Genomic DNA, 27220 nt, shown 5'->3' on the forward strand with positions numbered 1-27220 from the left:
TTTTTTTATTAGAAGATATAACTACCATACACTGATATTTCTAAAAAAACATTGTAGACTGTAGTAGTAGAATAGCTAGTAGAAGGATAGGTAACCTTACCTCCCCTCTGTACAGTGTTTGTCTAAGCTTTCTATGAAAAAAAAAGATGTAGTTTGTGACACGGGGTAAATGGTGTTTATCTACCTCTCAGCCTACATATTTATTTATGTTCTCTTCAGTGAATTATACTGTTTAACTTGATGATAACCAAAAAGTGTACAGGGCTAGGTTGCAAATACTGTGTCACTGTACCAAAGTAGCCACTGCAAATACTTCTGCTGTAGGGAGTGATACCATTTTCAGGTCCTGCTGCAAAACTACTCCTTTGTGACCTATAGGATGAGCATGTGCATGAACACAGTGCAAGGGAAGTTTTTAGTTAATTTATTCATTCATGCATTCAGTATATGTTATCAGTGGCATATCAAGTGTACTATGAGGGTCTTGGTGGTTCTCACACCATGGGGCCCCCCATACATTTTTTTTAAGTTTGGGCCATTCATAGCTGCTGTATGTGTAATCTGCCAGTGTTTATGCCCATCATTTACAGCCGCTGGACTATGTGAAGTTCAGATATCCAATTATGATTTAAAAAATTACAGCAGTGCTGCTCCAGTGTCATAAAGGGCTAAAATCCTGACTATGACCCAGACAGTCTTGGTTCAGTTACTAGCTTAGGTGTTTGACAGAGGTGGCTGGGAGGATGGGATATTCCTATCCTAGGAGAGGGTATGTGATGGCATCTCTGCAGTGGAGTGCTAGTGTAGACTGGTGCTCAGGGAAGTTGGATGTCAGGCAGGAAGGGAGGGATAGACAGTTCAGTGCATGTCCATAACAGCCCAGGGGCAGAACACGCCATAGTTTCTAATGTCCAGCCAGTTCATAGATTAGTACTAAGCTAAGTGCCCTTGCGAACCATTTTAAGCCTAGCCAATTATCCCTTGTGAGACTCAAACCCTGCACCTTGTGTTTGTAAGGCAAACACCTTAACCATTAGGCCACCCTACAAAATTGTAGTTTGTGCTAGACACATAGGGGAGGGGACATAGGCCAGCAAAAATCCTCAAGACAGTAACAGTCCTGAAGTTTGGCCCACACCTTTGTTGAGTGAAACATAACTGGCAAGAGGAGCCCTTGGACGGAAGGTGAACGGTCTTATTGGCGGGGGGGGGGGGGGGTAACTTGAGGGAAAATCATTGGTCCTGGATGAAAGAAAAAAATTACCACAGTAAATTATTCAACTTATTTTACACAAATGCACACCAGTCCTGTAAAGATAGACTGTGTAAATACAGACTGATGATTGTTTAACTTGATCTTGACAGCCAAAGTCAACCATTCCCATTCAGTGGCAGCCTTTTTACCCATCAGTTATAGCTCCATTGTTGAGTGAGTGCACCATAGATGTCTGATTGTGGTAAAAATGAGCAAATAATTATGGCCCAATAATGTATTTTAAGTTTGTGCCCAGGTATTTCAACTTGTTTCGTACAAACGCACACTAGTTTGGCAAAGCCAAGCTGCTGAACTAAGCAAACTAGAGGGAAAGTTTCATTTATCTGCAGGCCATCCCACCTTGCCCCCATTCCTGCAGCCAGGAGATCTGATGTCATTTTCATTCGTTCCTCAACAGATGGATCTCGGATCTATCCTCAGATCCTGCTTGGCTGTATTTACTAGATTATCAGATCCAACTCTCAAGCTCCTCCCTTTACACATAATGCCTCAGTTATGCTGCAGTACCTCAGGTGTCATTTGCTGCCTTATTGCTACAGATGCAGATCCTTCTCGTTGAACTATGGAGTGTAGCTTTTTGCCAGTAATTATCCTTTCTGGCCCCACTGTTAAGGAAACACTTTCCTGGAGTGAGCAGGAAGGAAAGACCTTGTCTGCCATGGGGATCCATTTTTCTACCCCTGAGAGATCCTTTACCAAGAATTATTAAGGAGGGAGGAAAATGTGGTTCTTTTAGTCCCAGGGCCTTTTCCAAGCCTCACGAGGGGATACATTCCCCAGAGACAGAGGGGAGAGTTCTAATGGAAGACGCCACCCTAGCGGCAGAGGAGGCCCGCAAAACCAGAATTTCCAAGACACAATCTTGGATAAACTTTTCAGTGCTCCTGAATGGTTGCACAACTGCTCACCTCTGGAAGCAGTTGGGGGGCACTTGTCTCTGCACCCAGATTCCTGGGCATCAGTCAGAAAAGATACTTGGGTACAGATAATCACATCCAGAGATTATTCCATACCATTTTCACAAATTTGACCAAACAAAAGGAAGAGGCTTCCCAGCATTCCACCCAGTTGGAGGGAGGCAGCAGCTATAGAGATTCAAAAGCTACTAGAGAAGACAGTCATCCAGTTGGTCTCACTGGACCAGAAAGGATTCAGAACCTACTCAAGATTCTTTTTAGTACCAAAAAACGGGATCTGAGACCAGTTCTGTATCTCAGCAAACTGAATCAGTTTGTAAAGAACTCAAAGTTCTGAATGATCATAGTTCAGTCCATTCTACCATTGATGTAAAAGGATGATTGGATGTGCTCTGTCGATCTTCAGGATGTGTATTATTATATCAAGGTAAACAGAAGCTCCTAAAGATATCTGTTTTCAGATGGGGGCTAGTCATTATCAGTTCAGAGCCCTGCACTGTGGTTTCACCCCAACCCCCAGGGTGTTTACCAAATGTACAGCAGTGGTAGTATCTCACTTGAGACTTCTAGGATTTTGAGTGTTTCCATATCAAGACAGTTGGTTCCTCACTGCCCCAACCAACCATCTCCTTGAAAAATCCAGGGACTTCTTTCTCCAGATATGTTATTCCCTAGGCATCACAGTCAGCTTTTGCAAATCAGATCTTCATCCTGTTCAGAGCCTGGAATTTATAAATGCTTATTTGAACACTGTCAGTCAGATAGCATACCTTCCACCAAACAGAGTACAGACCATAAAGTGTAAAGCAGAACAAGTTATTTCACACCATTCTCCAGCCAGGTTGATTTCTCCAGACTTTAGGGTCGATGGCAGCAGCCATAACCTTGAATCCTAGAACTCACTTTTATATGTACATTCTTCAATGAACTCTAGCTGTTCAGTGGTCAGTTTTTCACCATCCCTTAGCTCCACCAGTCAAACTCACACAAGTATATAAAGACCACCTGCATTGGTAGATTCAGTTGGATGATGTTTCTCAAGGCAGCCCTTTTGTTTTTCCACACTGAGTAGTCACGGTAACCACGAACAACTCCTAATTGGGATGGGGAGACATTTCTTGGGAAATACAATCCAAGGTACATGATTCCCAAAAGAGAACAATTTGCATATTGATGTTCCGGAGATGAGAGTGGTCATCCTAGCATTGCAGGCCTTGCAGTTTGCCTTCTCTGTTAGAATGATTGTAGTTCAAACCAACAATATATCTGTGGTTTGATACATCAACAAACGGGGGATCCCAATCTTATTTCCCTCTGTCGAAAGATAATGAGAATGTGGCAGTGGGTGATCTCCTCCAACCACTTTCTGTAGACAGCGTACATCGTGGGGAAATCTAACGTGGTAGCTGACAAACTCAGCAGGTGCGTTCTGATGCCTCATGAGTGGTCTCTCAGTCCGTAGTCTGTCAATGGAGTCAACTTTGCTGTGATGTTTTTACCTCTCCCCACAACAAGTGCAATAGGTTCTTTACCCTGATTCCCTCTCCAGGAGAGTTTCTGGGAAATGCTGTAATCCACATTAGGCACTCTGATCTCCTTAATGTTTATCCCCGATACCTCTGATTCCCAAATTCTTACAGAAAGCACTTTCATTGAAGAGCATTATTATTCTCATTGCCCTTTCTGGCCTCGTTAGGTGTGGTTCCCTTTCCTTTGGTCTCACCTTTGATATCCTCCCTGGCTACTGGACCCCAGTCCAGACCTACTCTCTCATCACATGGGGATGGATCACCCAAACATTGCAGGCCTCAAGTTGAGCACATGGTTTCTCCAGTTCCATTGATGGTTAAACAGCCCAGGCTTTCCTCCCTGATCTGACAGATATCACTATCATTCTTGAATGTCTTTGTGATATAGGGAAATATTGCCAGCCCAGTTATCTGGAATTTTATAAATAATTCTATGTCATTTATGAATATTGATATGATTTATGCAGAACAGTGTTTTATTTATTGAGCTAAAATGTATCCACAGTGTAACCTGCTGGAACATAGAAGATTAACCTGCAAAACTTAAGAATAAATGTGGTTAAATTACTTTATTACTGGGCCATAAACAAAAGATGTTATCTCTCAGTTTCATTTCAGTTGCAGACACGTGTAGAGATAGAAGTTTTATATACTGTTTCGGAGAGAAGTAATTACTAGGTTTAAAATGTAAAAGTATTTTATTGTTTTACGACTTCCAAGTTTTGAGCAAACATCTGAGACAGATGTATTTTTCACGAGTCTACCTGATAAGACCAAAAGCTCAAAAGGCCGACAACGAGATCACCAACACCACAAGAATGAAAGTGCAAAAACTCTAAAGTTGACATGCCCGACAAAGCACAATCCCAACAGTTAACAAAACATGCTCCCAACTGCCTGAATAACCAGCACAGAAAGAATACAAGCAGATTAGTAACTGCCATAGGGTTCCTATCACATAATCAAACTTTCAGAAGTTCGAACTTGGAAGATCAAAATGTGATAACATCGCAACATCAGAACAACGAACTTTTTCCCAGGGAAAAAAATTGCTGTCCCGAAAAACACACAACACAAGCACACCAAAAACCTTATAAACCTACACAAAATCTTACATACACAACTATTTATGCACTAACCTTAACCCAAACCCTAACCCTAAGGTCTGTCACTATTGCACACTTACCTTACCCACACCCTAACCCTAAAGTCCGTCACTATCGCACACTTACCTTACCCACACCCTAATGTCCGTCACTATCGCACACTTACCCGCACCCTAACCCCAACGTCCGTCACAATCACACACTTACCTTAACTAGGGCGTTTTCTTTTCACACATACCAGCTAGAGAAATGTAAATGCTTTCATCTTGCTTTAGAACATATTCATGCTCACTGTAAACATATAGAGAAACAGTTTGCAATGCACACAGTTGTGCTCAAATGCAGGCACACATGTTTCACATGTCGGTGTTTTCAGTGTCGGGATTTCAGCTTGTCGGGTATTTGCTTTGTCGGTCTTCTGGTGTCGGTTATCTCATTGTTGTTGCTTTGGTTTGTCGGTCTTATCAGGTAGACCCATTTTTCATACAGAAATGTTAAATTCTGTTAGTTTCTGTGTTATCCTGGGAACTGAAGTCAGGTGACAAGCCAACCCAGCAGTAATATTTGATTTTAATTTAAGAACTCTCTCAGCGAAAGACTGTATTTTGTCTTGGACCTAGCAAGAACATCCACTCACTGTCACCATCTGCACCTGTCTTGCTGTAAGTAAGATTTAGGGCATAGTATCTCTTTTAGATATAGATGGGAATATAATAAAGATTAGTTTAGATGTCTTCTGTATTTATTTGAGACTGCCCTGCAATGTTGTTTTAAAATATTTCCTGTGATTTTGAACTCTGAAGTTACTGTGTTGATTGACTGAGTATTTTTTTTTTATTTATTATTAAATATATTTAAACCTATCTTTGTAGCTGATAGTTATGAGACATATTTAAGCTCTTAGGGTCTATATTAGAACATCAAAGTTTCAGAACTTTGAATGTTCTAATATCGACCCCTATTCAACGAACGCTGAAAATATCAAACATACAGAACAGCAAATTTTTTTCTAGGGAAAAAATTTGCTGTTCCAAAACACATACACACAACACAAGCACACCAAACAAACAGCAATCCACACACACCCCTAAAATCTTACTTCTAACCCTACACTAAACTGTACATACACCACTACCTACCCACTTACCTTAACCCAAACCCTAGCCCTAAGGTCTGTCACTATCACACACACACCTCACCCGCGCCCTAACCCTAACTCACCTACCCCGCCCTAACCCTCACGTCCACACATTCGCACACTTACCTGACCCGCGCCGTAACTCACCTAACCAGCCCTAACCCTCACATCCACACAATCGCACACTTACCTGAACCTGACCCGTAACTTTCCACCACAGTGCTGAAAATAGCGAAGCAACAGGAACGGACAACCGAATTCTTTCCCTAGGAAAGAATTCAGTTTTCTGTCACTTCACTATTTTCAGCTTTCACTGAATGGGGGTCGATATTAGAACATTTGAAGTTCTGAAACTTCGATGTTCTAATATAGACCCAAGCTCTTACAGTACTTGCATATGAATTTGGTGACAACTCCTAAATATCCTTGCAAGTCTTGCTCATACTACCATTTGGATACTACCATTTTGGACCCATACTACCATACTACCATTTTGGACCCAAGCTCTTAGAGTACTTGCATATGAATTTGGTGACACTGTACAGGCCACTCCTAAATATCCTTGCAAGTCTTGCTCATACTACCATTTGGATAATAGTAGCATTGCACAGTAGTATTGGACATCCTTTGCAAGGGCCTTATAGTCACTGATAAGTAGGGGTTGGTGGCAGTGGAAACTACCTTATAGTCTGTGCAAAAGGGGGCATAGCTAGCAAACCTGTGCCTGCCTTCACCAGGTGTGTGTGTGTTTGTATATAAACCAAATTTCAAAGTGTGTGTGTGTGTGTGTCAGCTACTTGGGCAGGGACACGAAGCACTGGTTGGACAGAGAGGGTGCTGATGCTCTTGGCTTCACCCCTCAGCTGAGATCTTAACCCTATAGCTTTGCCAGTGGGGAGTCTTATTGGGGATCTGGAGAAAGAGGGAGAAACCAGACCCAAACTGACTGTGATCTCGGTGTGCTGTTAAGAGAGATTGCACTTTACGGTGTGTACTTGTCATCCTCCTAGTGTGCATGTCCCCTAGCTGTTGCCAGTGGTGAGGATTGAGGCTCCTTGATTACTGGGCCAGTGCTAGTATGTCACATATTAATTGGTGGACAATGGTGGGATATCCACATCACATATTAATTGGTTGACAGTGGTGAGATAGCCTCATCACATATTAATTGGCTTGTAGTAGTGTGGGTATTGAATTCATGTAGCCTGTCTACAGTGCTCACTGAAGCTGTTTCTTCTCTCACTCAGCCACGCAGTGAGCAGTCATAGTTTCACATCACAACTGTTTTATTATTTTTTTTTTGTTAGCTTATTTAGTCAGGGACAGCAGGCAAGCATGTCAGCAGAGGAATATGGCAAGCTGACAAAGAACCAATTGGCTGAGATGTGCCAGACTAAAGTACTGGTGCATGCCAACCTGACTAAGTCAGAAATGATAGTAGCTTTGGGCACAGCTGCATCGCAGACCACTGATCAGGAGGACAACCAGGCTGGCCTTGGAGATGTACAACTCTCAGAAAATGGACAGCTCAACCTTTCCACAGAAGACTTAAAATCTGTCTGGAGTTAGAGAAGAGCTGGAGGCCAAGCATTTGGAAACAGAAGCAGCAGAGAGACTGAAACATCTAGAGGCTGAGGAAAATGAAAAACTGCAATGTCTATAGGCTGAGGAGAAGGAGAGGCAATGGCAGCATGAAAAGGAGATGCTGGCTCTTCACCAGAGTCATGGCGGTAATGGGGAAGGGAGTAACCAAACCCCAGAAGCAACAGAGGTCAGTAAATTTCTTCCACAATTTACAGAGGGGGATAATTTTGATAGTTTCATTCACATGTTTGAAAGGGTATGTAAACAGTATAATGTTGACCAAGGGCTCTGGGTACAGTTCCTGACCCCCTTACTCCACGTTAAAGCTATAACTGCTATTTCTAAATTGTCTGATACTGATTGCTTATGTTATAATATTGTAAAGAGCTGTCTTTTCAAATGCTTTAAGTTAACACCTAAAGCTTACAGGAAAAAGTTTTGTGAGCATAGACGCAAGGCAGATGGAAGCATGTGTGAATATGTTGCTGAACTAAGCACTTATTTTCATAGGTGGGTGTTAAGGAGAGGAATGCAGAAGGTCAGATGATTGTGGATTTTGCGAAAAGGGTGGACATGGCTGTGGTAAATACGTGTTGTAAGAAGAGGGAGGAGCATAGGGTGACGTACAAGAGTGAAGGAAGATGTACACAGGTGGATTATATCCTATGTAGGAGGGCCAGTCTGAAGGAGATTGGAGACTGTAAAGTGGTGACAGGAGAAAGTGTAGTTAAGCAGCATAGAATGGTGGTCTGTAGGATGACGTTGGTGATCAAGAAGAGGAGGAGGAGTGTGAAAGCAGTGCCAAGGATTAAATGATGGAAGTTAAAAAAGGGTGATTGTGAGGTGGAGTTCAGGGAAGAGTTAAGACAGGCACTGGGAGGCAGTGAGGAGTTACCGAATAGCTGGGTAACTACAGCAAATCTAATAAGGGAGACTGCTAGAAAGGTGCTTGGTGTGATGTCTGGACAGAGGAAGGAGGACAAGGAGACCTGGTGGTGGAATGAGGAAGTATAGGAGAGCATACAGAGGAGGAGGCTGGCGAAGAAGTGGGATTGTCAAAGAGATGAAGAAAGTAGACATGAGTATAAGGAGATGAGGCGCATGGCAAAGAGAGAGGTGGCGAAGGCTAAGGATAAGGCATATGGAGAGTTGTATGAGAGATTGGACACTAAAGAGGGATTAAAGGGCCTGTACCGATTGGCTAGACAGAGGGACAGAGCTGGGAAAGATGTGCAGCAGGTAAGGGTGATCAAGGATAGTGAGGGAAACGTACTCACAAGTGAGAAGAGTGTGTTGAGTAGATGAAAAGAGTACTTTGAAGGGCTGATGAATGAAAAGAATGAGAGAGAGAGAACGGTGGATGATGTGGGGATAGCGAATCAGGAAGTGAAACAGATTAGCAAGGAGGAAGTAAGGACAGCTTTGAAGAGGATGAAGAATGGAAAGGCTGTTGGCCCAGATGACATACCAGTGGAAGCATGGAGGTGCTTAGGAGAAATGGCAGTGGAATTTTTAACCAGATTGTTTAATGACATTTTGGAAAGTCAGAGGATGCCTGAGGAGTGGAGAAAAAGTGGTTTGGTACCTGTCTTTAAGAATAAGGGTGATGTGCAGAGCTGTAGTAACTACAGAGGGATAAAATTGATCAGTCACAGCTTGAAGTTGTGGGAAAGAGTAGTGGAAGCTAGGTTAAGAAGGGAGGTGATGATTAGTGATGAGCAGTCATGCCAGGAAAGAGCACTACAGATGCAATGTTTGCTTATAGAGTGTTGTTGGAGAAATACAGAGACAGTCAGAAGGAGTTGCATTGTGTCTTTGTGAACTTAGAGAAAGCATATGACAGGGTGCCTAGAGAGGAGTTGTGGTATTGTATGAGGAAGTTGGGAGTGGCAGAAAAGTATGTAAGAATAGTACAGGATATGTACGAGGGTAGTGTGACATTGGTGAGGACTGTGGTGGAAGTGACAGATGCATTTAAGGTGGAGGTGGGATTACATAAAGGATCAGCTCTGAGCCCTTTCTTATTTGCAGTGGTGATGGACAGGTTGACAGATGAGATCAGACAGGAGGCCCCATGGACTATGATGTTTGCAGATGACATTGTGATATGTAGTGAGAGTAGGGACCAGGTTGAGGAGACCCTGGAGAGGTGGAGATATGCTTTCGAGAGGAGAGGAATGAAGGTCAGCAGGGCTAAAACAGAATATATGTGTGTAAATGAGAGGGAGGGTAGAGGAATTGTGGGGATGCAGGGAGTAGAGTTGGTAAAGGTGGATGAGTTTGAGTACTTGGGATCAACAGTTCAAAGTAATGGTGAGTGTGGAAGAGAGGTGAAGAAGAGAATACAGGCAGGGTGGAATGGGTGTAGAAGAGTGTCAGGAGTGATTTGTGACAGACGGGTACCAGTAAGAGTGAAAGGGAAGGTCTACAAGAGGGTAGTGAGACCAGCTATGTTATATTGGTTGGAGACGTTGGCATTGACAAAATGGCAGGAGTCAGAGCTGGATGTGGCAAAGTTAAAGATGTTAAGATTTGCACTGGGTGTGACTAGGATGGACAGGATTACGAATCAGTATATTAGAGGGTCAGCTCAGGTTGGACAGTTTGGAGACAAAGCAAGAGAGGCGAGATTGCATTGGTTTGGACATCTGCTGAGGAGGGATGCTGGGTATATTGGGAAAATGATGCTAAGGATGGAGCTGCCAGGTAAGAGGTAAAGAGGAAGGCCTAAGATAAGGTTTATGGATGTGGTGAAAGAGGACATGCAGGCGGTTGGTGTGAAAGAGCATGATGCAGAGGACAGGAAGAAATAGAAACAGATGATCCGCTGTGGCGACCCCTAACGGGAACAGCCGAAAGAAGATGATGATGATGATGTGACTGGATGTCAGGTCACCACTTTTGAAGGGCTTGCAGACCTTTTGGTGAGGGAACAAGCCCTTAGCACTTTGCCTGAAGTCATGAGGATCTGGTTAGCTAATAGACAATGCAGTTGCCTGAGGACATGAGGATCCGGTTAGCTGATAGACAATGCAATACTGCAGATGAGTTGGGGAAGAAGGGAGACCTATACCTAGCATACAGGGCATCACTGCACAGGAAAGGGACACCCAGTGCTGCTCATGGGTCTAAGGGAACCCATGGTGGGCAGCCCAGACTGCCCCAACAGAGTCCGCCAGTAGCAGGAGAAGCCACTAGTCTAGGTACACATCCAGGACCAAGGGTTACATTTTTTAAATACAACCAGTGGTGCCATGTAGCATATAGATGTCCATGGAGGCAAGGTGGGGAACAAAAGGTGGGAGAGCTAGTAAGTGGGAATGACAAAATGTCAGCAGTAAGTTGTCTCAAGATAACAAGGGTACCAAACTGCCACAAAGGGTTATAGCCTGTCTTAGTGGATGGGAAAGAGGCCACTGCTAAGAGAGAGACAGCCTCTGACCTAACCAATGTGAAGCCTGCAATGGTTAAAGAGGAGCACTAGTTGCTTGGGCAGTCTACTCTAGTCAGAGCTTTAGGAGGGACCTCATTTCAAATACCTTTGACTAGGGTTCACCTTGACTGGGTGGGTGAAAAAGGAAGGCAACAAGTAGGTTGAGGATATCCCTACACATGTCCTGATAGGGAATGATTTTGATAATGCAGTACCCTGTGTGCACACAGTTACATGCAGTCAGGCTTGGAGACAAGCATGCGTGTCTGGTAGTCCGGGGGAGACCCAGACAGGCTGCACACTTGCAGCCAGGACTGGTAAGGTGTTACTTCAGGGAGGGAGCTACCCTATAGCAGTGAGACCGAAGGTGAGCCACAGCTGTTTGTGGATACTGATGGTCCCTTGGACAGATTGATTGCAAGGGCAGAGGTGAGTAGTAGTACCCAGCCTGACATTGAAGCACCACTGTCAGAGGATGACAGACTTCCTGTGGAAGGGGATCTGGGAAGGGTTACCAAGAGAGAGTTGAAGCAGGCTCAACTCTCAGACCCTACATTACAAGGCCTGAGAAAGGTAGCTAATGAGGCACCTGTTTGTCAAGGAAAAAGGGAATCTGTATACTGGGACAAAGGGTTACTGTGTAGACAGTGGACCCCTGAGGGAGGAGTAGAAGGTGAGAGAATAAAGCAGTTGGTAGTGCCCAGAGCCTACTGTCTGGCACTTCTAGCCATAGCCCATGATATTCCCTTTGCAGGTCTTATGGCATAAAATATACAAAGAGATGTAGTATGCAGAACTTTTATTGGCCTGGGATTTCCAGAGATATAATAGGATACTGACAGACCTGTGAGCGGTGCCAAAAGGTAGGCAAGGCAGGAGATAAGGTGAAAGCTCCTTTGATGCCTTTGCCTGTGATTGAGGAGCCATTTCAGAGGGTAGCTATAGATATTGTGGGGCCTCTAAGTATCCCAAATTCCACAGGGAAAAATATATCCTAGTGGTAGTAGATTATGCTACTAGATACCCTGAAGCAGTGGCTCTGTCCTCCATTGAGGCAGAAAAGGTGGCAAATGATTTTTAGAGATTTTCAGCAAGGTAGGTTTCTCAAAAGAAATACTGACTGACAGAGATGCCAATTTCACATTAGACCTGCTGGCTTGTCTGTGGAAGTACTGTGGGGTGAAACACCTAAAGACCACCCCCTACCACCCCCAGACTAATGCTGTTGTTGAGAAGTTAAACTCTATGTTCAAGATGATGCTACAGGGATTTGCAGAGCAGTTTAAGAGGGAGTGGGGCAAATATTTGCCCCGTCTGTTGTTTTCTTACAGAGAGGTGCCCCAGGAATCCACAGTTTTTTCACCCTTTGAGTTGCTGTATGGGCATTGGTTGAGGGGACCTCTAGATCTGATTCGAGATGAGTGGGAGGGTGAGTGTGACTCTCACAACGAGCCGGTTGTGGCATATGTCTTAAACCTTAGGACAAGGCTGAGGGAACTCATGGGCTTGGCCCAGGAGAACCTGGCAGAACCCCAACAGCAGAAAAAGGTCTGGTATGACAGGAATGCTTGAGCTAGAGAGTATGTTGTAGGACAGCAGGTAATAGTTCTTATTCCCGTCAGACACAACAAGCTGCAGGCAGCTTGAGAGGAACCCTGCAAGGTAATAAGGAAGGTCAGTGATGTTAACTACATGGTAGAACTGCTAGGAAGGAGGCAGGGACACAAATTTTACCGTGTTAACATGATGAAACCTTACCATGATAGGGAGGCCCTTGTGCTGAGAATCTGCAGTGGATGGCAGGAGGAGTCTGAGGAGGATCTGGAGACTGATCTCCTCAGTGAGGCTCAGACTGACATCAGTGAAAGAGGGTAGCAGTGTTACAGCAGCTATCCCCTACCCAGGTTCGAGAAATATTAGCAGTGTTACAGGAGTTTGGAGGCATGTTCACTGGGAAACCAGGGTGCACCCACCTGGTGCAGTGCCATTCAGATACAGGACCACAAAGGACTATTAAGCAGGCCGCTTATAGGGTGCCTGAGGGAGTCAAGCAGCCTTTAAGGGAGAAGATACAGAAAATGTTGGAACTAGGGGTAATCTAGTAGTCCAGCAGTCCCTGGGCCTCCCCAGTGGTGCTGGTACAAAAGAAAGATGGCAGCACCAGGTTATGTGTGGACTGCAGGAAATTAAATAGTCACACAGAGTCAGATGTTTACCCCATGCCTAGGGCAGATGAAGCCCTAGAGCAGCTGGCTCTGGCTAACAATCTTACCACTTTTGATCTTACCAAGGTTTACTGGCAGGTGCCCTTGACTCCCAGTACTAGAGAGAGGTCAGACTTTGTGACTCCTTTTGGCTTGTATGAGTTCACAAAGATACCCTTTAAGATGAAAAATGTCCCAGCAACTTTCCAGAGGCTGGTAGATCGTATCCTAGCAGGAGCAAGAGATTTTGCCCTTGTTTACCTAGATGATATTGCCATCTACAGCCATTCCTGGCAAGAACACCTTCAGCATGTCAAAGAGGTGTTGGGCAGACTATAGAGGGCAGGGTTGACCATTAAGCCCAGCAAATGACAGGTGGGTATGGCAGAGGTCTCCTACCTGGGACACAGAGTGAGGAGTGGTAAGATCAGGCCAGAACCTGCCAAAGTGGAAGCCATTCAGGCATGGCCTGCCACTGTTTCCAAAAAGCAGGTGAGGGCATTCTTAGGTACAATAGAAAGTTTGTCCCCAATTGTAGTACAATAGCTGCTCCCCTCACAGACCTGACAAGGAAAAACAAGCCAGAAAAGGTAGTGTGGACCTCAGCATGTGAGCAGGCATTCCTGAACCTTAAAGGAGCTTTGGGAGGACCCGCTGTGTTAGCCAGTCTAGATTACAGCAAATAATTTATTGTGCAGGTGGATGCTTCAAACCATGAGGTGGGGGCTGCATTTAGCCAGGTTTCCTTGGAGGGAGAAGAGCACCCAGTGGTATATCTGTCGTAGGATCCAACCCAGGGAGAAATGCTATGCAGCTGTAGAAATAAAATGCCTAGCCATAGTGCGGGCACTGTAGAAACTTTAGCCTTATCTGTATGGAAGGAAATTCACTGTAGTTACAGACCACAATCCCTTAACATTGCTACATTGAGCCAGCCAGCAAAATGCCAAGTTACTAAGGTGGAGCCTAAGATTGCAAGCATATAATATGCCAGTGCAGCACTGCAGTTGGGTTAGCAATGCCAACGCAGATGGGCTGTCAAGACAGGGAATGGGGTAAGGTATTCCCAGATAGCCACAGCCCTATCAAGTAACATTTCTCAAGGGTCACTTGAAAAACTAGCTTGTTTGTTTTTTTTTTTTTTGGCAGGGGGGTGATATAGGGAAATATTGCCAGCCTAGATATCTGGAGTTTTGTAAATAATTCTATGTCATTTGTGAATATTGATATGATTTATACAGAACTGTATGTTAAGTACTGAGCTAAAATATGTCAGTGTGCCCTGCTGGAACATAGAAGATTAACCTGCAAAACTTAAGAGTAGTTGAGGTTAAGTTGCTTTATAGCTGGGCCATAAAGAAAAGATGTTGTCTCTCAGTTTCAGTTCAGTAGCAGACAATGTCTAGAGCTAGAAGTTTTTTTATTGTCTTTTAGAAAAATAATTACTAGGTTTGAAATGTAAGTGTTTTATTGTTTTACAACTTCAGGTTCTGAGCAAACATCTGAGACATATGTATTTTTCACACAGAAATGTTAGATTCTGTTAGTGTTTGTGTTATCCTGGGAACTGAAGTTAAGTGACAAAAGTGATGTCATCCAAGCTACCTCAGCAATAATTACTGATTTTAAATTAAGAACTCTCTCAGAGAGAGACTGTGCATTTTGTATTTTGTGTTGGACCTACGAGAACATCCACTCATTGTCATCATCTGCACTTGCCTTGCTGTAAATAAGATTTAGGGTATAATATCTCTTTTAGATATAGATAGGAATATAGCAAAGATTAGTTTAGATGTCTTCTGTATGAGACTGTCCTGCAATGTTGTTTTAAAATATGTCTTATGATTTTGAACTGTGATGTTACTGTGTTGATTGACTCAGTATTGTCTTTTTCTTTTATTATTTATTATTAAATATATTTAAACATGTGTTTGTGGCTAATATTTGTGAGACATATTTAAGCTGTTAGAGTACTTGCATATGTATTTGCTGACACTGTACAAACCACTTCCAAATACCCTTGCAAGTCTTGGTCATACTACTATGTGGATAATAGGTTCATAGGTTCATAGGTTCATACTAGGCTATCTGCCCTAGGGCATTTATAAGCCTAGCCAGAGTGTGTGTGGCTTTCACCACCCCTTAGGATGAGAATACTATACCCATTAGTTTGCTGTGCCTCTGTCCAGCAGTGATACAGAGATGATTCCCGGGGTAAACCTACGATCTCCCATCCACTCGTCAAGATTTCTCTTGAACAGAGTCAGTGTGGGGCTCTGCCTCACATGGACTGGTAACATTACACAGTAGGATTGGACACCCTTTGTAAGGGCCTTATAGTAGCTGATAAATAGAGGTTGGTGGCAGTGGAAACTACCTTATAGTCTGGACAGAAGGGGCATACCTAGTAAACCATTGCCAGTCTTCCCCAGTATGTGTGTGTGTTTGTATATAAACCAAATATCAAAGTGTGTGTGTGTGTGTGTGTGTGTGTGTGTGTGTGTGTGTGTGTGTGTGTGTGTCTGTGTGTGTGTGTGTGTGTCAGCTGCTTGGGCAGGGACACAAAGCACTGGTTGGAAAGAGAGGGTGCTGGAGGTCTTGACTTGGACCCTCAGCTGAGATTTTAACCCTATAGTTGTGCCAGTGGGGAGTCTTATTAAGGATCTGGAGAAAGAGGGAGAAACCAGCCCCAGACTGACTGTGATCTCTGTGTGCTCTTAAGGGAAATTGTACTTTACTGTGATGTATTTGTCATCCTCCCATTGTGTATGTCCCCTAGCTGTTGCCAGTTGTGAGGATTGAGGCTGCTTGATTACTGGGCCAGTGCTGGGGCGTCACAGCCTCTACCAAGTAGATATATAAAAGTAAGTGGAAGAGATTCTCCTTTTGGGCTCTCCAGAGGGAATTAACACCCCTTCCTGACTATTATTCCTGCTATCCAGGAGCTTTTAGCATCTATTTTTCAAGAAGGATTTAGTTTCTCTACTATCAAAATGCATTTCGCAGCCATATCTAATTTTCATTCTGGTGAAAATGCTTCCTCTTTAGCGTCATCAAAATTGTGCAAAGCCTTTCTTAAAGGTACCTTTTTTCCTTAGGACCCAGTGGATCCCACCCCACCCTGGGTTTAATGTTTTTACAGAAAGGTTTGACTTGTAGTCCATTTGAGCCATCGGCTAGATCTGACCTAAAATTTTTATCTTGGAAAACTGCTTTTCTAGTGGCTATTACATCTGCAAGATGAGTATCCAGGCTCCACACACACTGTGTTTGAAATCCCCATGTTTGATCTTCCAGAAAGCTAGAGTTATCTTATGGATGAATCCATCCTTCTTGCCCAAAGTAGCCTCAGAGGGGAATATTAACCAAGTCATTAATTTGCCTGTTTTCTTTCCAAACTGCACTAATAAAGGTGAACACATGCTTCATCTCTTGGGTGTACATAAACAACTCTGCTTTTATCTCCATAGAGCAAAAGATTTTAGAAATACATATCAGTTGTTTGTCTTATTCTCCCGCAACAAATTGGGTACACCATTTTCTAAAGTTATTTTAGCCAGATGGTTGACAGAATGCATAGCCCTTGTTTACGGTCAGCGATGTTTACTTTTACCCAGACCTCCTAAAGCTTACTTCACAAGGTCCATGGCAACTTCATTCATTTTCTGGTCTAGTACTTCAGTTGATGACATTTGTGCCACAGCTACTTGTTCCAGTGCTCATACATTTATTTCTCATTACAAATTGGATTTGACTTCCTGAAGCAGGGTTTCCTGTGGTTCTGCAGTACTACTAAATATCCATCCATGAGGACCACTCAAGGTTCTCGTAGTTGGGGTCTCTGTCCCATCAGTTAAGGAACAAATAAAAATGACATCATCAGGTATTAAAGTTACATACTCACCATATCAGTGCATCTGATTTGTCCATTTTCATTCTTCCTCAACTTCCCATCCTCCTTTCCTTCCTGGAGTGACCTTATGGTTTTGTGGAACCTCTGTTCCATGTTTGAACCTCAGTCCTTTCTATCAGCCTTCCTTCATTCTTGGGCCAAGGTTAGTTCTTTAGTTGTTTTGGGGCAGAAAACTTGATCTGAGGTGTTGCAAATTAACTGGGGCATTGTGGGTAAGGGGGAGCTTGAGAGTTGGATCCCAGAGTATAGTAAATAAGGCCGAGCCAGATCCAAGGATGTATCTGAGACCCATCAGTTGAGGAAGAATGAGAATAGACAACACATGCATAGTTATGGTGAGTACATAAATTTAATTTATTAAGAAAACAAATACCTCCCACTGCTAACGGTGATGGAAGCAAAAAAAGAGAAAACAAAATAAAAAATGCCAAGCAGCTGAAGCATTGCTGTTCCACTTGCTTAATTTTATATCATACCCCTGCACATGGCTGAGAACTTAGGAAAACAAAGTGCTGTAAAAGGGCAGTTTACTGTGGACTTCATGAGAGTTAAAGGAACTGAATTAACTGAAGGTAGTGTAAACCCTCTATTACAACTCCATTTTGATTTGGATGAAGTCTCGGAATATAAAGATGTTACTAGTGAAAACAACATTGATAAAATTGTAGTCAAAGTTGAAACAGCAGCCTATCGCCTTAAAATATTAACTTGGCAACACTATCATTTGGAAGCCAGTAGGCACAACCAGGTCATCCCCAGAGGGATGAGAGTGAAGTGTATGCCGAGCTATGGGAATCAGAATCCAGATCTGTTAGCCAGATGACAAGCTATAAACCTGGAGATTAGCTTCCGTTATATGAGATTGCCCATAGACTACTTTAAACCGGAGGAGGAGAGTATTGCTAAGCAGATTAAAGTGAAACAAGCAGAGCTGGAGAAGTTTGATTTGACCTCTTCCCAAGTTAGTAAACTGGAAACGCTGCAGTTTAATCTAAATGTTTATGAATCTAAATTAAAGGAGCAAAAAATAAAGAAGTTAATCAGAAATGTGATAGACTTCAAGCAAGGGCGTATTTTTGAATGGACTACAGAAGAAGGGAAGATTGAATCACATCTATCCAATGGCCCTGGTAAGGAACGAGTTGCACAAAACATAAATGTCTCTAGCCAGTTAAATGCTGCTCCTGAGGTGGCGCAACCACATGCAGGAGTGAATGCTTCTGGTGCTTCTGTGGAACCAGTGAATGCTAGTGCACTTCTACCCCTTGAGGAAGCAAGTAGTTTTATCCGCATAGGGGCTATACCGAAGAAAGGTGCTATACATGTTCCAGTCTCTGACAATTTACTGATTTTTTTTTAAGCAAACTCAACACAGGAATACATGAGCTTTAAGCCATGACAGGAAGAGGAAGAAAATCATGATGTGATAAACACATCACTAGTAGTGAATATTTCGGGCTACCAGCTAACATCTGCAGAGATGGCAGTCTTAGGGAAAGGTCTTATATTTATTCCTGCCCTAAAATTGGATTTAAGTGAATTTATTATTGATTTAAAGTGCTTTGGACGGAATGTCACTTTGAAAAGCATTTATGGGAAAAGTACAACTGACATAAAAGCTATCAGAAAACCTAGCACCTTTGTCCCCCTTAACCATCCAGCTGTTGAACTTTTTACACATATATGTGGCAATGAGGTGGAAAAATTGAGGCAAAGAACATGTACCAAACACTATCATAATATCACCAGTGATGAAAGGCGGGCTATTTTTAGCTTGCAACAGAACAATGATATTGTGTTTAAACCTGCAGATAAAGGAGGTTCCATCATTGTACTTCAAGTTGATTGGTACAGACAGAAAATGTTAGAGATGCTAAGCAACAAGAAAACATATTTTGAGATTACCCCGATGATTCTCAAAAACCTCATACAGAAGGTTAAAAAACAGCTGAATATGTTAACAGAAGGCTTAATTGACATAGAACAAGTCAATTTCTTTGACACTTCACATCCTACTGTTCCTTCTATAAGTGGTCTTCCCAAAATTCACAAGGACCTCCAGAATCCTCCCTTACATCCCATAGTCTCAGGACAAGGTTGGGTTACAGAGACCATGTCTCTATTTGTTGAAAAATAACTCAAATCAGTATTAGCCAAAACAGTCACTGTCATGCTAGACACAGATGACTTTTTAACCAAGTTACATACAGCCATGAACTTAGTAACGAAACCTTCTAACCTTTTATTAACTACTGTGGATGTCAACAGCCTTTTTACATCTATCCTGAATGATCATGGGATAGAGACCATAAGGGAGGTTCTAACACGGGTCACCATTGGGTTGAATGCCAACATGTTATGTATGTTGTTGGAAATAATTCTGGAAACCAACCTTTTTGTTTATGGCCAGCTTATCTTTTGGGAACGTTGGGGGTAGCCATGGGCACCCCCTATGCTAATAGCTATTCTAATCTTGTCCTAGCAGAATGGGAAATGGTCCCTGTACTTAGTTCTACCAACCCTTGGCACTGACTTGTGGTCTTTTATGGTCGATTTGTGGATGACCTTTTTTTGTTATGGGATGGTGAGGAAGAACAATTCACTTCATTTCTTGATTATTTGAACCACACTACCACATTTTTGAGATTCACAGGGCAATGGTCTCATTCATCTATCAACTTTTTGGATGTTAATGTTACTTTAAGAGCAGGAGGCTTGATAGACACAGCTCTACACAGAAAAGACACTTGGAGAAATTATTATCTCCACAAAAGTAGCATGCATCCTAGACATATCATCGGGAGCATTATGCATAATGAGATAACACGAATCTCGAGGTGCTGCACTCAAGAAGCAGTTGTCAAGAAAGAAATACTGGATCTGCAGAGACGATCGCACCTACGGGGCTACACTGAAAAAGATACTTGTCCTGTCTTAAATGATTTGACCGGGAGAAGTCGTCAGAATGAAATCCCAGTTGATGCTGCTGTGACCAGAGTGAGATGTACTGACCGTAGCACTAGTAAACTGAGACTGATGATTACCTATAGTACTGACAGTGTACAGGTTAAAGATGTTATACAGAAATACTGGCCTATTCTCACCAAGGATCCCAAATTATGGGAAATTGTGGGAGACGAATCTCATTTTGGGTACAAAAATAGAAAGAATATCAAAAGGCTTTTATGTATTAAAGATGTTTTTTCTAAACCACAGATGTCTGGACCCAGAGGAACCTTCCAGTGTGGGAATTGCCTGGCTTGTGATTCCATAGATAGCAGTAATTTTTTTTCAACACCCTAATTCTGGCAGTGAACACACTTTTAAGCACAAAGCCACTTGTAGCACCCCAAATGTGGTTTATCTAGCCACCTGCACATTATGCTCCGCTTTTTATTTTGGTAAAACCAACCGAGTGTTTAAAAATAGAATTTTAAGACATTTGAGAGATATACGTGATGGGGACATACACAATACGCTTGCCTCATATGTAAAATCTTTCCCCACACACACTTTTGTCTTTAAAGTTATTGAACGGATTTATGTGGGAATGAAGCAAGGAGATGTTTTCAGCAGAACTGAACATAGTGAAGTCAAATGGATTATCAATTTACGGGCAGACCGCCCTCCCAGTTTAAATGCTGTAATTCCCTTGAAGCCTATATTGAAGGTAAAGAGAGCAACGATTGGCTAGTTCAGGGGTGTGCCCCTTTATCAACCATGATTGGTGCTTTTGTCATGAATGGAGGAAAGGGAGTTGTCTCTACTATGTTCTTACTGGTTGTCAGACTTTTATTAATGAAAGCGGGAGTTCCTGCCAAATCATGATCTGATGAAGGTTTACCGAAAACGCTTATCGTTTTACAAGTTACAAAGGGACTTTATTTTACAAAGTTTTTTTTGCTTTTCATTGTCTCCTAGAGAGACTGTTTTTTACGATTAAAATATTTAGATTTTATTCTCATGATATATTGAACAGCATCAGCTCCTTCATTAAGTGGAATAGCAACGTTTCAGCCGTGGTGGTGCTGCTTGACATTTTTTTATTTTATTTTAACTTTATAATTTATAGTCACTTTGCTGTGCACATATTATCTGTCAATGATAAAAAAAATACCTTTCAATGTCTTAGTACAAAATGAAGGGACAAAAGTCCAGAATTAGGGAAATATTTCTCTTAAATACTTAGAAAGCTGCTTGAAGAAGCTTTTGCTTTCGTGTTTATTTTTTGAAGGATATGAGGTATGGAACTCAGTTTCTCATTATTTACTGACCACAGTTCACAGTGATGTGCCATAAACCACAAAGGTTATGAGATGCACAGCAAAATGTATGGAAAATCGGGATCTTTCTGCAAAATTAGGATCAGTTGAGAGCTACATGTAATTTTAGTTTTGTCACACAATCAGTAGCCACATATATTCCAACTTAAGTCATCAAATGCACAGTCGTCCTGAAAAGCCAGATGGATAACTAAGCAAAAGAATTGAGGATAAGTTTCTTTCATCTGCAAACATTCCCCATTTCCACAAATCAGTTGTTGCCACTTTTGTTGTGTACACATTATCTGACCATGATAATAAATAAATAAAACTTCTCAACATTTTAGCAAAAGAGTCAAGGACAAATCCAAAAATAATGAACAATAATGGTCTTATGTACTTAGAAAATGACAGAATAACATTTTAGTAAGTTTGCATTTAAAGTCTGAAAAGTCAAACATCTGTCATCACTTATTGAATGCATTCCTTGATGATTTGTCAAAAAACACATTTTTTGTGACATACAGCACAAGTATGCTAAATCAGGGGCAGTTTCAACTTTGCTTCACATAGTAACTAGATAATATTCCACTGTATTTCATACAAATGCATAATATTCCAAAAAGCCAGCATTTAAAATGAGCACAGCAGTAAGTTGTTTTCAACAATAGCAACCACCACCCGTATTTGTCGATTAGAATCCTTAATGATTTGTCAGAAAATGACACATTTTATGAGAGGCCGAAAATATAATGCAAAGTTAGACCCACTCTGTGAAGTCAGGGGACAGTTTCATCATTGTTTCACATAGTAACCAGAGAATAAAATATTCCACTGTACTTTTATACACATGCACGCTAGTCATGTAAAGCCAGGTTTTTAAATGAACCGATGACATCCACATCCACCCCCACCCCCCCATTTAGTAACTGCTGATTTGTAATTACTTAACAGAAAAACAAAGATTTATTGAGGCACAGGCCAAAGACAAGGGACAAAGTCAGGAGCAGTTAAAACATTGCATGCAAACAGTAGTCAGAAAATATTCCAACTTATTTTACACAGTGCAATCAGGTTTTAAACCATGACTCTCAACTTATTTACTCCAGAATTATGAAAAAAGCCAAAATAATGGGGAAACAAAGGTTCAGAACAAGGACAAATTTTAAATATTACTTTAATTCAATTAAAAAGTTAAAACATTTTTTCACTGACATGCATATTCCGAAAAACAAGAAGAATCAAGCTCTAATGTCTTGACATTTTTGACTAAGTTTAATCCTTAGTGATTTACCAGAAAAATTAAAAATTTTCAGAAGGTAAGGCAAAAATATAATTCAAAAAATCAGCAAAGCTCTAGAATAAACAAATGATTGTCTACTGCTTCCATCTTCCACAACCAGCTTGCAGCTACCGTTATTTAGTGACAATTTGTATATATCTAATTGCCTGCTAGGATTACTTGCCTCACATTACTGTTAATTTCTACAGCCAGAAAAAAAACTCTCTATGTTTGTGGGCTTTTTGTTCATTTCCTTCCCTATGAACCATTTGAAAATGTAATTCTTTTAATTTTAAAAGAATTTTGTAATGAAATGAATTGATGCATAAGTTTCTTTTTGAGTTTGTTTTTAAATGAATCATTCATTAGCAATTAATATTTTTCATTATTTGTAATGTATAACTTTTATAGTAATATCTTTGTTAAAGTCCAGAATGTTTTCACTGTTTTAAGGGTATATGTGTTTAAATATTTAATGAGTGAATTGTTTAATTGTTTTACAGTTGTTTTGCACTTGATTGCTATATAAAGGTCATAGAATTTAGTACTTTGATGCCTGAAGAAGCAGTTTTGTGTCTGAGGAAGTTTTACTTGCGAAATAAATAGTAATAGTTGTAGCTACTTGTGGTTTGAGAACTTTGTTTTTCTCTTTCTTATTTTTTTGTGCTCATTGTTTCTGGATTTATACCCAAGGTGTTTCTGTTGCATGAAATTGAAGTTTCTTATGGCTCAGATCCAGATGGGGGGTCTTGCCAGCTCTTTCCCTTCTCAGATCCGTGAGTACACCTACCCAACCTATATAGTCTCCTTCTCTGATCCGACCAGTGGTTTTGGAGTCCCAGGATCCTAGACACCTGAGAGAGTTGGTGTTGGATCTGAGGAAGCCCACTTACTTGACACTGATGATTTCCCTGACCAGGCCTGCTCTGATTTTGTCAGATCTGAGTGGGTCTCAGATCCAAGAAGTTAGAACCAGGTCCTGGAGAGTTGGGTTCAGCTCTGTCCTTTCACATCTCAGATCCTACCCATTGCACCTCATTGGGTCCGGGTGCTGAGCCCATTATTCCTGCTCCTTTAAGTCAGCCTACTCGAGGAAGCCTCCAGACACTTCCCCTGCGGAACTTCCCCTTTTTTCCGTCATCTCACCTGAACACCCCATGGAGGAGGCTCCATGGAAGAAAACATGCAAGAGGAAGCACATAAACTCCCCGATGGAGTCCCTCACTGAAGACATCGACATTGATGAGGGAGAAAGATCTTCTTGATCACCACCTGATTACTTCTCCTTTGCAGACATCGTTAAACAGAAGGATGGCTGTTCTTCTCATACTCCTGCTTCTGAGGACTCAGTGTTTTTTGAGACTTTTGGGGCCAATTCATCTATGTCTTGGGTGACCCCCCCCCCCCCAGTGGACGAACTTATTGACCTAGTTTCCCACCAGGCTTGGAAGGAACCAGACACTTTTGAGCCCATCCCCAAACACCAGGATAAATTTCTACTCCCCTCTTCTGACAGAACACATTGGAGTAAGGGTGTCCCCGTTTATGTCATTGTTGTGGCGGCAGCCACTAAGAAGGAGCTAGCTGAGCAGAGCTCCTCTGTCCATCCACCAAGCAGGGAGTCCAGAGTGATGGACAGATTTGGAAAGCCCATGTATTCCTCAGCTACGTTCGTACTGAGGTCGTTACATTATTTGGCACATTTTACCCACTTGCAGAGAGATTTGATCAAGGAGATCTCCAACTCTTTAGCTGAGACCATGTCGGTGGTGGACCTCAAGAAAGTCTCTCCTCAACTGGTTACTCTTTCCTGTATTGCAAATTCTTCAATGAGGTTGTTCTCCCAGACAGCAGAGGGCACCTCATGAGAAGCCAGTTCCGGTATAGCCATTAGGATACATGCCTGGAAGAGGCTAAGTGATTTTGTGGAGCCTTTTAAGGCGTCTTTTTTTAATGCCCCTTTGATAGTTCCTCCTTGTTTGGACCATCAGTGAAAAATACACTTACCCATAGCGAGCAGGAAGGAAAAGCCTTGTCTGCCAAGAGACTCAAATTTTCTACCCCTCAAGGGATGTTCTCTAGAAACTAATGAGGTGGGAAGAAAATGTGGTTTCATAAAAATCAAGGACCTTTTCAAGACCCACCTGGGGACATCTCCTTCAAAGGCAGAGGAGAAGGTTTGAATGACAGACGCCACCCCAGAGTTTCAGAGACTCTTTCTCTGATATGCCCTGTCAGTGCTCCTGAAGCGCCGCCTGACTGTCCACCTCTGGAGGTAGTCTGGGGGGTTGTGTTTCCCTGCACCTAGATGCCTGGACAGCTCTTGCAAACAATGCATGGGTGCTGAGCATAATATCCAAAGGCTAATACATTTCCTTTTCCTTGCCACCTCCTGCAATAAGGAAGACTCTCTCCAAAGTTCCACTCAGTCAGAGGGGAGTACGCATCTCAAGAAGTTCAAAAACTGCTGCAAAGATGTGTCATCCAGGAGATCCCAACCGAACAATTAGGATTCAGAACTTACTCGCGCTTCTTTTTGATACGAGAGAAAGCAGGGGACTTGAGACCAATTTTGCATCTAGGCAATCTGAATCAAAAAAAAGTTGAAGTTCTGAATGGTTACGGTTCAGTCCATCCTGCCTCTTCTTCACAAGGATGATTGGATGTGCTCTGTAAATCTCTAGAATGCATAATGTTAAGTTGTCTATCTCACCCCTTCGTTCTTGCTGCTTGGGATCGGCTCTGATTCGGCCATCTTCAATAGCTCGAGAGCTGTTTACTGGCTCAAGGTTACCCCCTTATACCATGATGCCTAGCAAAAGCTACCCGTATCTCATTTGCCGCTTCATCTGCGAGGTGTGTCATTTCTGGCTCAGGCTTGTATACTTTTGTATATTTATATAATTATATTTGTTTAAACTTCTTACAACTGGTATATACTTCCCCTTATAGTTTTATTCTCTGTGGGTGTTGTTTGTGGACATCGCTTCTTGCTGCAGTCCCTTTTTTTCTTAAGAACTCGTTTAAATTAGAGAGTTCTCCTCTCCCCCCCTCCCTTAGGACAGCCGTTTAACTTAGAGGCTCTCCTTCCCTTCCTTTTTACTGTATATAAAAAAAAAAAAAAAAAGCTGTTGTGTTTATTTAGTAGTGTAGAGATTTTTTGTCTGTCTGTATTGTGGTACTTGGATTGTGTATAGTGGTAGAGTTATGTAAAAAGATTCAAAAGTTTTTGGCTTCAAAAAGTGTGACTCATGCCGTCAGAAAATGTCTCTGACAGATGGGCACACTAGTTGCGTTTATTGTTTGGGCGCTGTTCACCTGCAGGACTCTTGTTCTATTTGCCACGCCTTTAGTCCAAGGGTCCTGTAGGAGCGCAAAAACAAATGAATCCTTCGGGGTTTATTGAAGCCTCAGGATTCACCGGCAAAGAGTTCTCAGCCAGTGAAATCCCCTAAATCTGTCAAACCGTCCACTCCACCTTCGGAGCCGACTCCTGTACTGGAACAACCGAGTATGTCGGTTCTAGCTGGCACCGACAAGACAACTCCTCTGTCGGCTCCATCAGATGTTTCAGAGCCGTCACAGAGCCATTAGAGACTGAGGTCCCCTTCTTTAGAGTCCATCCACTTGGCACCTCGGTCACCATTATTACAAAGTGAATGTTGCCACCATTCTTCACACTTCTCTCGATCCTCTAGGCTTTCAGATCATGATGTGGAGAGAATAGTAAGTAGGTTGCTTAAGTTACAGGTAGTAGCTAAATTACTATCCAGCCCACCTCAACAGGTATCGGCTCCAACTGCCTCTATTTCCATTCCTCCTCCGACTCCATTGAGTTCGGAGCCGGAGGTCATTGGTGTGCGGGTAGTGGAACTGTCGGCTGCAATCACCATCTCTCCTTCGGCTCCGACTTTGGCTCTGATTACCTCGATTGTTCCTTCTATCGAGGAATCTGGACACCAGGGCTCTCTCGTCGGTTCCGAGGGGGGGAGTGGTATCAGACCCTTGTCCGACCCCATTCTCCCCCTCGGAGCTTCGGCGCAGGTGAGCTCGGCTCCAACATCGGCCTTGGAGCCATCGCCCTCGGCGCAGAGAAAGATTCCTATTTCTTCAGAACCAGAGCTTTCTCTGCCTCGAGGTCGAGACACCTTCGAGATCATGCGGAGTGTGCTGTCCCCCAAAACAGCTCCACTACCACCTCCATCGGCTCCGTCCCCCATAGTGTCTGTGCCAACCTCTGCTCCTCCTCCAGACCCCAAGCGTAGGGAACCAATTGCCCCAGGACACCCCATTGGTTGTTCCCTCTTCTTCCGAGGCCTCCCCTGATCACTCAGAGGAGCCCCCTTGGAATAAGAAGTACAAGAGGAAGCACATTGACTCTCCTGAGTCTGTCACTTCACATACAGACTTAGATGAATCAGAAGGGTCCCAGAGGTCCCCCTCTGAAGATATTTCCTTTTCAGACATCCTTGGAATGCTTAGGCAGAGGGGAAACTGGACTTCCCTAGTCCCTACCGAGGATGAGTCTGTATTCCTGGACGCATTCGGTTCCCAACCTTCCACATCCAGGGTTTCT

General features: G+C 42.6%; 1 protein-coding gene across 1 annotated transcript in view; it reads left to right on the forward strand.

The window, feature by feature from the left end:
• DNAH2 (dynein axonemal heavy chain 2) overlaps positions 1–27220 on the forward strand; it is a 6636854-nt gene that overhangs the window by 5791332 nt on the left and 818302 nt on the right. The gene's annotated exons all lie outside the window — the stretch shown is intronic.

Source organism: Protopterus annectens, chromosome 7.part0 (assembly GCF_019279795.1).
Source record: "Protopterus annectens isolate FY-2018-M chromosome 7.part0, PAN1.0, whole genome shotgun sequence".
NCBI classification, from domain to species: Eukaryota; Metazoa; Chordata; order Ceratodontiformes; family Protopteridae; genus Protopterus; species Protopterus annectens.